This window comes from Petaurus breviceps, unplaced genomic scaffold (assembly GCF_028583685.1).
Source record: "Petaurus breviceps papuanus isolate PSGF00001 unplaced genomic scaffold, PetGlider_PUasm1.0 186, whole genome shotgun sequence".
NCBI lineage: Eukaryota > Metazoa > Chordata > Mammalia > Diprotodontia > Petauridae > Petaurus > Petaurus breviceps.
The window spans coordinates 57,553,180-57,566,545 of NW_027185798.1; the positions used below are offsets into that span (position 1 = coordinate 57,553,180).

Consider the following 13,366-nt stretch of genomic DNA (forward strand, 5'->3'; position numbering starts at 1 on the left):
GAAGGAAGGAAAAATGTAGGTGAAAGGAAAGAAGGAAAAGGGGGGAAGGACAGGAGTGGTCTGTGTGAACATTTAAAAAGAAATATGCTGGGAAATTGGAAATGTGGCAGGGGGGATTCATTACTTGGGATCCAATTTAATTCAAAAAGCATTTTTAAAGAACTTGCTATGTGCAAGGAACTATGCTAGGTAATGGAGATGAAAAGACAAAATTTTTTTTTAAGCAAGACTGCCCTCAAGGAGTTACATTCTACTGAGGACATACAAAATATATAGGGGGTAAGTAAATATAAAGTATATATGAAGTACTTTCAAATAAGAGGAGAGCACTAACAAATGGGAATTTCAGGAAAGGATCAGGTAGGAGGTGGCGCCTGAGTTATTTGATGGAAGGTAAGAATTCTAAAAGACAGAGGTGTATAAGGGAGAGTTTGTGTAAATCCACATAAGCAGGAAGTAAAATCAGATGTTTTGATATTTTTTTTTGCAATGAGGAAGGCAAGGCAATTGGGGTTAAATGACTTGCCCAAGGTCACACAACTAGTAAGTGTCAAGTGTCTGATGTTGTATTTGAACTCAGGTCCTCCTGACTCAAGGACCAGTGCTCTGATCACCTAGCTGGTTCACTGTGCCACCTAGCTGCCCCGTGAAGTTTTGATATTTTTACAAAGTGAGGCAGTTCAGCTGGAATGTAAAGATCTTGAAAAGGAACACTGGACATCTAATTTGTGTGATAATTCAACTTGGGCCATAGTTGACTTCATTGCTCTTCTATGTTTTCAAAAAGTTTTTCCCCCAACAAATTGAGGGTGGGGAGAGAGATTATTAAAAGAATGAACTGTTTCTGAAGATTGTAGCACACCTTGTACATAATCATCGGCCTCCAAAACCTCACATGGACTAAGTCAAATCTTAAGGGCTGACCCAAAGAGTATATATTCCTCCAGGACTTGACCCTACTCAAAGTTCGTTCGGGTGCATCCATTTCTACCTGGGACAGAAAGCCTCACAGGCAAGCATAAAAGAACTAGATATAGTTTTCACTCTCTGAGCAAAGAAAAGATAGAGGAATTTTCATGATATATAAAACTTGCACTTGAACTCAGCCCCACAAAAAAATTGGAGCAAAAAGATAGAGTCAGAGAGAGATGGAGGAAGGGAGCATTGCATTCTCATCTCTAGGGCAGTAGCAGAGCACAAGAGGGAGATGGTAGAAAAGCAGCCCAGAGAATATGGAGACCAACGTGGCAGAATCCCACAAGCCTCCCCCAGTGGAGGCAGCAGCAGCAGTGACTGCAGAGGGAAGCGGGTCCTAAGCTTAGTGAATCCCTTAGCAATGGAATCCAAGCCTGAGTAGAGGGCTCCACCCCACATCCTTCTTTATCTTCTCTTTCTGCCTCAGTCTATTTAAACAGAACTGATAAAATCCAAGTGCTTTCTATTTTCCCATCATTTAGATGATAGTTTGTAATCCTGATTCTCTTTAGATAAATGTTATGTTCTCATTTCAGGACTTCTTAAATTTTTACCACTCACCACCACTTTTCCCATTTCAGCAGCATTTGTTGACACTGAGTGGCCTGAGGGCAAATGCAGTACAAAGTTCGAATGCTTTGTGTTCAGAACCAAGGCTGCAGTGAAGTTGTGTGATATAACATGGACAAACACTGCCAGAAACACCTTGGATTCATTGTGCGTTTGATTTTTAATTAATTTTTAGTCGTTGTGAGTTCTGAAACCTTTTACTGTTGCCAAATTTTTCAAGACCCCATATGTGGTTTAAGAAGCATCGTCTATGGCCTGTCATTATTTGTGATGAGAGTGGGGATGGAGAGAGAGCCCTGATGGCCTTCTTATATTTTCCAGAATATATGTTAGAACTTTCTAGTTCTTTTTAGAGGGGAAAGGGGTGTTAAAGACAACCCAGCAAGGAGCTTTTGATCTACAGTTTTGGTTTATGAATGATTCTGTAACTCTCCCAACAAGTAGAACCTAAAAAAAAAAAGAATGGAACTCAAGGATCTCCCCTAGAAGAAGGAAGAGGTTGAGTGGTTACCGCTTTGGGTATAGCTCACCTGGAGTCCAGGGCTGCCTGTGATTATGACTGAGTACCCTCCCCTCCCCTGACTCAAACACCTCCAAGCCTGCTGGCAGGTATAGATGGGCATGGTCTTATAAGAGTCTAGATTCTGCCAGCTTAGAGTCGGGGCGGGGGGGAGAAATTAGGAAGAGCACAGACCCCTCATACTCCACAGCAAGCTGGTGGCTACACTGGGAAAGCTTCATGCATAGATTATGTAGAATTCATGTACTGGCCTTCACAAATATGAATTAACAAGCTTTTGTTGTTGTTACTGTTTTTTCAGTTGTATCCTATGCCCTGTGATCAATTTCGGGGTTTTCTTGGCAAAGATACTGGGGTGGTTTGCCATTTCCTTCTCTAACTCATTTTACAGATAAGAAATGGAGGTAAACAAGGTTAAGTGACTTGTTCAAGGTCACATAGCTAGTAAATGTCTGAGGCCAGTTCTGAACTCATGAAGATGAGTCTTCCTGGTTCTAAGCCCTGTGCTCTATCCACTGCACTACCTAGCTGCAAGCTAGCTCCTAAACAAGAATTAAAGATAACAAATGTATATTGAATAGAGTCATCCTATAGTTTGGACACCCTTTAGAAATCAGGGTCACTGGAAAGACTACCCCCTTTCCATTAGACTTGTGCTGTCAATATAGCTCTAGAGTCAGTGGTACTGGGTTCAAATCCTGCCAATGGCACTTACCACCCATGGGGCTTAGGCAAAGAACTTGCATCTCTGTTTTCTCGTCTATAAAATGAAGGAGTTAGACTTGAGAGTCTATGAGGTACCCTCTACCTTTAAATCTATGATTTTTTTGAGGTTATAATAATAGCTAGCATTTACATAGCATCTACTATGTATGTGCCAGGTACTGGGTCAAGCACTTTATGTCTCATTCTGTCATCATAACCTGGGAAGGTGATTGCTATTATTTTCCCCATTTTACAGATGAGGAAACTGAATGTGACAGAGGTTAAGTTACTCTCCCAGAGTCACACAGATAATAAGAATATGAGGTAGGATTTGTACTCAGGTCTTCCTGACTACAGATCCAAGACTACCAACTCTACCTTCTCCTCCATAGCATGATTTTATTTTTTAGTCCCTCCAGATGCTGGGTCTAAATGGCAAAAATTCTTCTCTCATCAAATGTATCCTCCTTAGGAATTCCCCTTTTCTTCCTAGTAAGCCAGAAGTTCCAACTCTTTAAATTAGGATTTTTCACAACACAATCCCCAAGGCTGACAATGCTGAAGAAATCCCCTTTTTCTGGCCAGAAGTCTAAATTCCAGGATCATGTTATATATGAAATCCCCTTCCTGTAAGTAGGAGACAAGAATTCGGGAATGAAATTATTCATGAACTCCCTTGTGGAGCTTCATGGGTGAGCACATCTATGTGCATCTTTCCTTCCTTAACTCCAAACTAGCCTTTTCTTCTTCTCATGCATGACACTCTATTTTTCTTTGAGGGGAGAATGCAGGGCAGTTGGGGTTAAGTGACTTGCCCAAGATCACACAGCCAGTAAGTGTGTCAAGTGTCTGAGGCTGAATTTGAACTCAGGTCCTCCTGACTCCAGGACTGGTGCTGTATTCACTGTGCCACCTAGCCACCCTGACACATGACACTCTTTGTTCAGTCTTGGGGCATTTGGCCTGACTCTGCTGGGATGCACTTCCTCCTCATCAACACCTTATAATGTCTCTCTCTTCCTTTCAGGGGCAGCTTAGGAGCCATCTCAACTATGAAGCCTTTCCTTATCCCTTCTAACTGCTCGTGCCCTCCCTCGCACACTACCTTAGAAGTAAGTGCTTTGTGGGGGTATATGTGTGATGTGGGTGTTTGTATATACATACATACAGGGTGTCCCAAATGTCTTAGTGCAGTTTAAAGCCATTAAAGCTTAAACTTTATATAAACATTATACTTATCTAGTGTGTTTTTTTTATAAATACTTATTGTCTCCCTTGTTAACAGGTAAGGTCTTCAGAAATAGGAATTGATTCATTCTCTGTACTTCTATCTTCAGCACCTAACCCAGTGCCTGGCACATAATTGTTGTTGTTGTTGAGTAGGGTCCACTCTTTTTTCCTTGGCAAAGATATTGGAGTGCCATTTTGTTGTCCAGTTTGCCATTCCCTTCTCCTGACACATAACAGATGTTGGATTTTCCAGGATACTCTTCTATTGCCCCAGACATTGATAGCATTATCTTTTTTTTCCTTTTTTTTTTCTTTCTGGAGGGGCAGTTGGGGTTGGGGTTAAGTGACTTGCCCAAGTTCACATGTCTACTTTTTTGTTGAGAGTCTGAGGTTGGAGTTGAACTCAGGTCCTCCTGATTCCAGGGCAGGTGCTCTACTCACTGCGCCCCCTAGCTGCCCTGATAACATCATCTTAAGGCAGGAAAGTCTACTCTTAGGTTTCTGGTGATACAATTAGAGGGTAGATCTGGGCAAGATCTTAGAGGCCAATGAGTCCAATCCCCTCATTTAACAGATAAGATAACCAAAGCATGGAGAGATTAAGTAACTTGTCCCCAGTCACACAGCCATTAAGTATCTAAGACCAGATTTGAACTCTGGTCTTCCTGATTCCAAATAGATCCACTATGGCACCTACCTGCTCTCAGATCCATGCTCAGAAAGGAGTCAGGGAGAAGGGGGTAAGAAAGACAAAATAATAATTCATGTAAAAAATTGGAGGGGGAAGGCAAGACCCTTGGGGTTAACTGACTTGCCCAAAGTCACACAGCTACTAAATGTCAAGTATCTGAGATCAGATTTGAACTGAGCCACTTAGATGCCCCATAAAAAAATGAAATAAAAAATTTTAAAAATTGAGACTTCAAGAGCCATGATTCTCAAAATGTGATCCAGGGACCTTTAAGAATCCCCAAGAAGTTTTCAGGATGTCCACAAGATCAAAACTATTTTCCTATAAAGACATTTTAATTTCTAATTAAGTAAGTGTTAATAGATATAACTCACACAAACAAAAGCTCTTTGGTGGTTCTCAATCATTTTTAAGAGTATAAAGGAATCCGGAGCAGTTTATATAAGTTTTATAGGAATCAACAATCTATCTCAGCATTTTAAAAAGTGGATGCAAATCTGAAGCTGCATTGAGAGGCAGTGTCAGGATCAGGCATGCTTTGCCCTGATGATGCCGCATCTGGAGTGGAATGAGCAGGTCTGACTGTTCCATTTCTTGAAAGACATTGACAAGCTGGGACACATCCGTAGGAGAGTAAGCTAGGTGGTGAGGGGACTAGAGGCCATTTTATAGAAAGATGGGTGGTTAATGGAACTGTTTAGCCTGAAGAAGAGAAAACTTAGCGGGGACTTAATAGCTGCTATTTGGATGAAGAATTAGATATGCTTTGCTTAGACACAGCAGGTAAAACTAGTTTCCACTGTTTTCATTCCTAGTTTCACTAGGAATGTTGGAAGGAAATTGGAGAGAGGCAGATTTAAGACTGAGAGAAGGAAAAAAGCTCCCTTACAAATGGAGCCGTCCAAAAGTGGAATGAGCTGCCTCCACAGCAGTACTTACTTCTTACCAGAGAGAGGTCTTTAGGCAAAAGCTGGAGGATCATTTGTCAGAGTACCAGACAGGGAATTTCCCACTCAGCACTGGTTGGACTAAATTAATGATATCCCTTCCAACTCTGAGAGTTCTGGAAGCATCTGAGCCAGGACTTGAACTGTGTCTTCTAACTGCAAAGCAGTGAAATTGTCATTTTATGTGCACCCTATATATTGCCGTGAATGTAATATTACTGCAATATATCTGATCTCACTAGCATTTTCAGAGGTTCAAGTGTGAGTGCTGATTCTTATCTCTATAGGTAAAAGGCAATATAGAACCCTATCATCACTGCCTGGTCCCTCCTTTTGAATTCCCGGCTCACAAGTTCATAGATTTAAAGTTGGAAGAGACCTTAAAAATCATTGCCTTTTTTAAGATAGATGAAGAAACTGAATCTCAGAGAAGTTAAATTACTTATTTGCATATAGATGAGGAGACAAGCTCAGAGAAAAATTAAATGATTATTTGCATGTTAAAAGGTTTATTACAAGGGGAATAAATGGTGGGTACAGCATTTGAACCCACTCCTCTTCCTATTTGATGTTGTCCAGTCATGTCTGACTTCATGACACTATTTGGGGTTTTCTTGGCAAAGATACTGGAATGATTTGCCATTTCCTTCTCCAGATCGTTGTACAGTTGAGGAAACTGAGGCAAACAGGGTTAAGTGAATTGTCGAGTCACACAGCTAGTGTCTAAAATTAGATATGAACTCTAGAATGAGTCTCCCTTCAGGTCCTGCCCTCTTTCTGCTGTGACACCTAGCTGCCTACTACCTAGGGCAAAATTTCTGGTCTCTGTCTCAACCAAAGCTGTTGAAAGGCAAATAGAGGCAGGGAAGCAAGCAGAAGGCTACATACGGTGTTCATTGAAGTCGGGCGCTTCCCTTGCCCTCCCCCGCCACCCCAGGTCCAGGTGGTTGATGGCTTTGTCCATCTACACTTTAGTTTTCTGGTTTTGATTTTGGTGGTTAGGGGCTTGGGGTGACAATGAAAGCGCAACCTCGGAAATGTTTTTAATGAGTATTCGGAAGAAGAAAGACTAGAGGAGAAGAAGGGGTGGAAGAAAAGGGGGATAGAATACACACACACACACACACACACACACACACACACACACACACTCGACCCCATAAGGTGAATGGAATATCAATAAACCGTAGGGAAGAAGAAAGGAATGCATCGTTGGCTGGATGCGGCTGGCGGGGTGGGGGACCTGCGGCTGCAGAATGCACCGTGGGGACCTCAGGAGCTCGCTCATTGCTTAGGGACACACCAAAACAGCCCGAGAGAACAAAGGAGGACGCTTCAGTCCGCCAAGCACCCCCTCATTTCTCACCGCCCCCTACGCGGTGCCTGTCAACCAGAATCTACTTCCAACAAATAAAGAACAATCGAAAGCAGACAAACAGCAGCCCGTAAATCAGATCAGAGCAGCTGGGAACGAAAGACGCCCAGAGTCGCCTTCCCCCAGCTAGCGCTGCTCCGGGGACCCCCGCGCCCGCCACTCTGCCTTTCCGCCGGCTTGACAGCGCTTTGGGCAGCCTCTTGCACGCTTTGAGAAATTATTTGGGAAAAGCGTATAAAACTGCCTTAGGTGTGCAGGCACAGGACTCAGCAGCCCAAAATCACACAAAGAACAAGTCAACCTGCGCCCTCTGCTGGCACGAGCTACGAGAGACAGGAAGCATCCGTCTTCTCCCTGTGAGGGAAAACCACAAAGAAACTTGTGTTCAGTCATTAGACCCTGAAGCTGAGAATTTCAGAGCTGGATGGGTTCTCAGAGGCCATATAGTTCCCACATGTAGCTCTTGTCAAAGAGGTACAATCAGAAGCCTAGAGAGCAGAGCCAGATCTTGAGGTCTTGGGTTTAAAACCAAACTTCAGGTCCAGTGCTCATTGAAATGAAAAGGAGATGGGAAGCCCGATGATTTCTATACTGTAACTTCTAAGTTAGGAAGATCGGGTTTCAAGTCTCCCTTCTAACTCATGCTGTGTAGCTAGTGGTTCATTGGATAGAGAACTGGTCAGGGAGCCAAAGAGGGTTGGGTTCAAATCCAGCCCTCAGCCTCTAGCTAGCTGTGTGACCCAAGGCAAGTTTGCCTCAGTTTCCTCAACTGTAAAATGGGGGTAATAATAGAATCTACCTCGAAGGATTGTTATGAAGACAAAATAAGATAATATTTGTAAAAGCACTTAGCAGAGTGCCTGGTACGTGTTATTGTAGGAGCATATAAATGCTTACTTTTTCCTCTCCAACTCCCCAACCCCCTTGAACAAGGAATTGGATGTTGGACAGCACTCTAAAGCTAAAAATCACAGCGTTGGTGACAGTCTGCACTACTAGAGGGAGTTTCTTCATTTGGAAATTACCTTTACCAAAATAATCACAGGTCTTGAATAAATTAATTTAAAATGATGATGAGACTAAATTTAGCCCAGTGTTTTTAGACTAATAAATATTCTGAGGTTTGCAATGTGTGGATGGAAGTGATAAACATTGGAGAGGATATGGATAAAATAGAGGTGGGGGAATTTTGGAGCAAAATAAGGGAAATTAAGTCAATCTTCATAATAAAAAGATGCCAAATGTAATACATAATTTTCTATTTAATATTTTAGAGGTAGAACTATCTGCAGGGCTGGAATTCTATTTTTCCATAAGAAATGATCAGCAGGTAGATTTCAGAAAACCTGGAAAGACTTACATGAACTGATGCTGAGTGAAGTGAGCAGAAGCAGGAGAACATTGTACATAGTAACAGCAACACTGTGTGATGACCAGCTTTGATAGACTTAGCTCTTCTCAGCAATACAAGGATCTTAGACAATTCCAAAAGACTCGTGATGGAAAACGCTATCCACATTCAGAGAAAGAACTATGAAGATAGTGAATAAATAAAAAACTCTCACACTCTCTCTCTCTCTCTCTCTCTCTCTCTCTCTCTCTCTCTCTCTCTCTCTCTCTCTCTCTCTCTCTCTCTCTCTCTCTCTTTCATTCTCTTGTTTTTTTCTCATGGTTTTTCCCTTTGGTTCGCATTTTTATTTTTTTTAATTTATTTATTTTTAGTTTTCAACATTCATTTCCACAAGATTTTGAGTTACAAATTTTTCTCCCCGTCTCTCCCCTACCCCCACCCCAAAATAGCAAGCCTACTGAATACCCCTTTCCCCAATCTGTTCTCTCATCTATCCTCCCCCATTCCCCCCTAATTTTCTAGTAGGGAAAGATGGATTTCTATACTCCAGTGCCTGTATATTTTATTTCCCAGTTGCATATGACATGCATTAACATTTTTTTTAAACTTTCAGCTCCAGAGTCTTTCACTTCTTTTCTCCTCACCCACCCCCACTGGGAAGACAAGCAATTCAACATAGGTTGTACATGTGTAGTTTCGCAAAACATTTCCATAGTAGTTATACTGTGAAATACTAACTATACTTCCCTCCATCCTATCCCAACCCACTTTTTCTATTTTCTACTTTAACACTGTCCCTTTTCAAAAGTGTTTGCTTCTAACTACCCTCTCCCCTAATCTTCCATCCTTTCTATTACCCCTCCCCCCCTTGTCTCCTTCCCCCCTGCTTTCCTATAGGGTAAGATACCCAATTGAATGTGTATGTTATTCCCTCCTTAAACCAAATTCGGTGAGAGTAAGGTTGACCCATTCCTTTTCACCTTCCTGGTCTTCTCCTCCATTGTAACAGTGTTCTCTTGCCTCTTTTATATGAGATAATTTACCCTAATCTATCTTTCCCTTTCTCCTTCTCCCAATATATTACTCTCTCATCTCTTAATTTTATTTTTAAGATATCATCCCTTCATATTCAACCCATCCTGTGCCTTTGTCTATGTATACATGTACACACATATGCACACACATGTACATTTATACACAATACACCCTCCTATACATACATATATGTATGTATACATATATATATATTTTTTTCACTTCAACTATCCTCATATTGAGAAAAGTCTCATAAGTTACAATTATCATTTTTCCATGCAGGAATGTAAATAGTTCAACTTTAATAAGTTCCTTATGATTTCTTTTTCCTATTTACCTTCTCATGCTTCTCTACTTCTTGTAATTGAAAGTCAAATTTTCTGTTCAGCTCTGGTTTTCTCATTAAGAATGCCGGAAAGTCCTCTATTTCATTGAATGACCACATTTTCCCCTGAAGCATTATACTTAGTTTTGCTGGGTAGGTAATTCTTGGTTTTAATCCCAGCTCCTTTGCCCTCTGGAATATCATATTCCAAGCCCTTCAATCCCTTAATGTAGAAGCTGCCAGATCTTGTGTTATCCTGATTGTGTTTCCACAATAGTAAAATTGTTCCTTTCTGGCTGCTTGTAATATTTTTTCCTCAACTTGGGAACTCTGGAATTTGGCTATGACATTTTTAGGAGTTTTCTTTTTTGGGATCCTTTTTAAGAGGTGATCAGTGAATTCTTTCCATTTCTATTTTGCCCTCTGATTCTAAAATATCAGGTCAATTTTCCTGGAGAATTTCTTGAAGGATGATTTCTAGGTTCTTTTTTTTATCATAGCTTTCAGGTAGTCCAGTAATGTTTGAATCATCTCTCCTCTATCTATTTTCCAGCTCAGTGGATTTTCCAATGAGATATTTCACATTGCCTTCTATTTTTTTCATTTGGTTTTGGATCTTTTATAGTATCTTGATTTCTCATAAAATACTTAGCTTCCAGTTGCTCCAATCTAATTTTGAAGGAATTAATTCTCTTCAGTGAGTTTTTGAAATTTCCTTTCCCTCTGGCAAATTTGGCTTCTTAAGGCATCCTTCTCCTCATTGGCTTTTTGGACCTCTCTTGCCATTTGAGACTCTACTTTTTAAGGTGTTATTTTCTTCAGAATTTTTTGGGTCTCCTTTAGCAGGCTGTTGACTTGCTTTTCATGACTTTCTTGCATCATTCTCTTTTCTCTTCCCAATTTTTCCTCCACTTCTCTTACTTGATTTTCAAAATCCTTCTTGAGCTCCTCCATGGCCTGTAGCCAATTCGTATTTTTCTTGGAAGCTTCTGATACAGGAGCTGACTTCATTGCCCCCCTCCAGTTCCATGCATTGATCCTTTTTGTCCCCAAAAAAGGATTGTATGGTCTGATTGTGCTTCCTCATCTTGCCAATTACTTGACTTTTGAGCTCTTTGCCACAGTAGAACTCTGCTTACAGAATGGAGAGAGCTTTGTCCCAAATTGCTGGGGTTTTTGAAGCTGCCAGAGCTATTAGTTGCACAGGCTCTCTACAGCCCCCACAAGCTCTGGCTCATCGGCCACTCCCCCCAAGACTGCGATCCCGATCCAGGCACATCAAAGCAAGAGCAATTGCCCTCTAAATGGTCGCTTGGTCCCCCTATGATCTGCAGGCCAGGAACTCTGAAAGCAGCCAGGTAGCACCACTGCACCTCCACTGCTTCTTGCCCCAGGGGAAGGGGCCCGACCATGCCGTTCTTTTACCGTTACAACAGATTTCCCCACTGATCTTTTATTTTCCCTTTGGCTTTTATGGGTTGAGAAGTATGGAAACCACCACAGTTGCTCTCTCACCTGTTCACTCTCCTGATATCTGCTCTGGCTGGTCTGGGTGCTGGTCAGGGCCACCCTGGGGCTGAACTGCAGCTCACTGGGGACTGCACTCAGCTCCCAGCATGCTGCAATAGAACTTTTCTGTTGGCCTGTCAGGCTGCCTTCAGTGGAAGATTTGTTTCTTTCTGTCTGTTTGTGGGTTCTGTAGCTTTAAAATTTGTTGTGAGTCATTTTTTTACAGGTATTGCAGATGGTTGAAGCTGGAATCCCCGCCAAGTTTGTGCTTTTACTCTGCCATTTTGGCTCTGCCCTAATTCTTTACAACATGACTAATGTGGAAATATGTTTAATATGATTGTACATTTATAGCCTATATCAGATTGCACATTGTCTAAGGGAGAGGGTAATGGAGGGAGGGGGAGAAAATTTAGAACTCAAGATCTTATAGAAGTGAATGTTGAAAACTAAAAACAAAATTATTTTTAAAGAGAGACCACAAAAAAAGACATGTCTGAAGTGAAGTACTAATAGCTTACAAGTCACTGTTAGAAATCCATAGTTTTCACAGCCCATTTGGAGCAAACTTAATCCTATTATAAATGCAACCCATTCAACAAGCATTTTCAAAGTCCCTGAAAAACACAATGCTAGGCACTGAGATAAACTGAAAACTAGTCCTCACTCTCAAAAAGTTTATTCTAGTGCTAGAGGAATGATCCAACTTATAAAAGATAGATATTTATGTGATAATTGGAGGAAAGACAAAGCACTATTAATTCAGGGCATTAGAGGATAGTTCCAGTGGAAAACAGAATGTGAACTGAGCCTTGAAGGAAACTAGAAATTTTAACAAGTAGTGGAGAAGAAGGAGTAGTTTTCAGTAAGGGGAGATAGCCTGTACAAAGGCACAAAGATAAGAGATACTTAACAAATGTGATATCTATGGACCAGCCACTTTTACATATGCCCTTTGCAAAGTTTAAACATTAACTCTATCATCTTAATATTAAACAGCATTGCAAGATCACAACCTGGAACCATGGTTCACTGCACGGCAACCTGGCAGAGGGAGACCTGGAAGAAGGTTAAATAACAAGATTCTGAAGCTCTTGATTCAGAAGACCAAAGTATCTGATAACAACAAAGACATAGCTTACAAGCCCTGCTGATGTGTTTACTTTTACCCATAAGAAAGAGAACAATTCAGGGGCAGCCAGGTAGCACAGCGAGTAAGAGCACTGGCTCCAGTGTTGAGAAGACCTGGAGATCGAATTCTGGACTCAGACACTTAGCGCCCACCCAGAAACACCTGGCCATGTAACCTTGAGCAAGTTACTTAACCCCGATTGCTTAAAAAAAAAAAAAAGAAAGAGAACAATTCAAATAAAAGGCATGTAATGAAATAGAATAATAAAAAAGTGACAATAGCACACTTTCTCCATAAAACCTCAGGCATACTCTCTCCCAAATACATACATCTTTGATAGAGGCCCTGAAAGAACATGTTTGGAAATATGCACAAGTGGGGAACAAGTGTGTCCCAAAGTGTATAGGAAGAAGGAAACACATAGACAGTTCACATATGTGAAATAACTGCTCATGGTTCTAGTTCTGTAGCACCTCTGGGGTTTTCTGGTGACTTCATTGTGCTGCTTCCTCTAGGCCTGCTCCTTTGGGGTATATTCCTACTAGGAAGTCTTGGGGTCACTGCTAAGCATTACTCTGCTAGGCACACTGTAATGGAGTCCTACCAACTTCTAGGTGTAAGTTGTAATCCTGTTAGCCATCCTACTTCTCATCTGCTAGAGTGCAGTGACTAGAAAGCCTCTCAATGCCACGATAAGGGCAACCTGAGAGTTCTTTTATCATAACCAAACACTACAAAGGACCATAACCAGCTAAGGGAGATACTGGACAAATATCTAGAAAAGTGCCCGCAAGCTAAGTTTAGATCTGTTCTTTTCACTCCTTTATCCAGGAATGAATCATAGTCCTTTATATCCCAGACAATTCTCTGACTTAGGGTTAGAAATGTCCAGGACTCTTCCTGCTTAGTATATAAATTAATATGAGTCAAATCAAAAGAGAAAAGGTTATTATGCTACATCAATCTGGATTGAATTCCTATAAGAAGTGAACCACAGGAAT

At 41.2% G+C, this 13,366-nt stretch overlaps 1 long non-coding RNA gene across 2 annotated transcripts; it reads left to right on the top strand.

Moving 5' to 3' along the window:
• Positions 1–3,292: 3,292 nt before the first annotated feature.
• Positions 3,293–12,679, top strand: LOC138162207 (uncharacterized). 2 transcript variants are annotated; one of them, XR_011168574.1, is made up of 3 exons: positions 3,293–3,399; positions 3,798–3,882; positions 12,233–12,679. It is a non-coding gene; the product is annotated as an uncharacterized lncRNA (long non-coding RNA). The 2 variants fall into 2 exon arrangements; XR_011168575.1 differs by lacking the exon at positions 3,293–3,399 and adding an exon at positions 3,400–3,462.
• Positions 12,680–13,366: the final 687 nt, after the last annotated feature.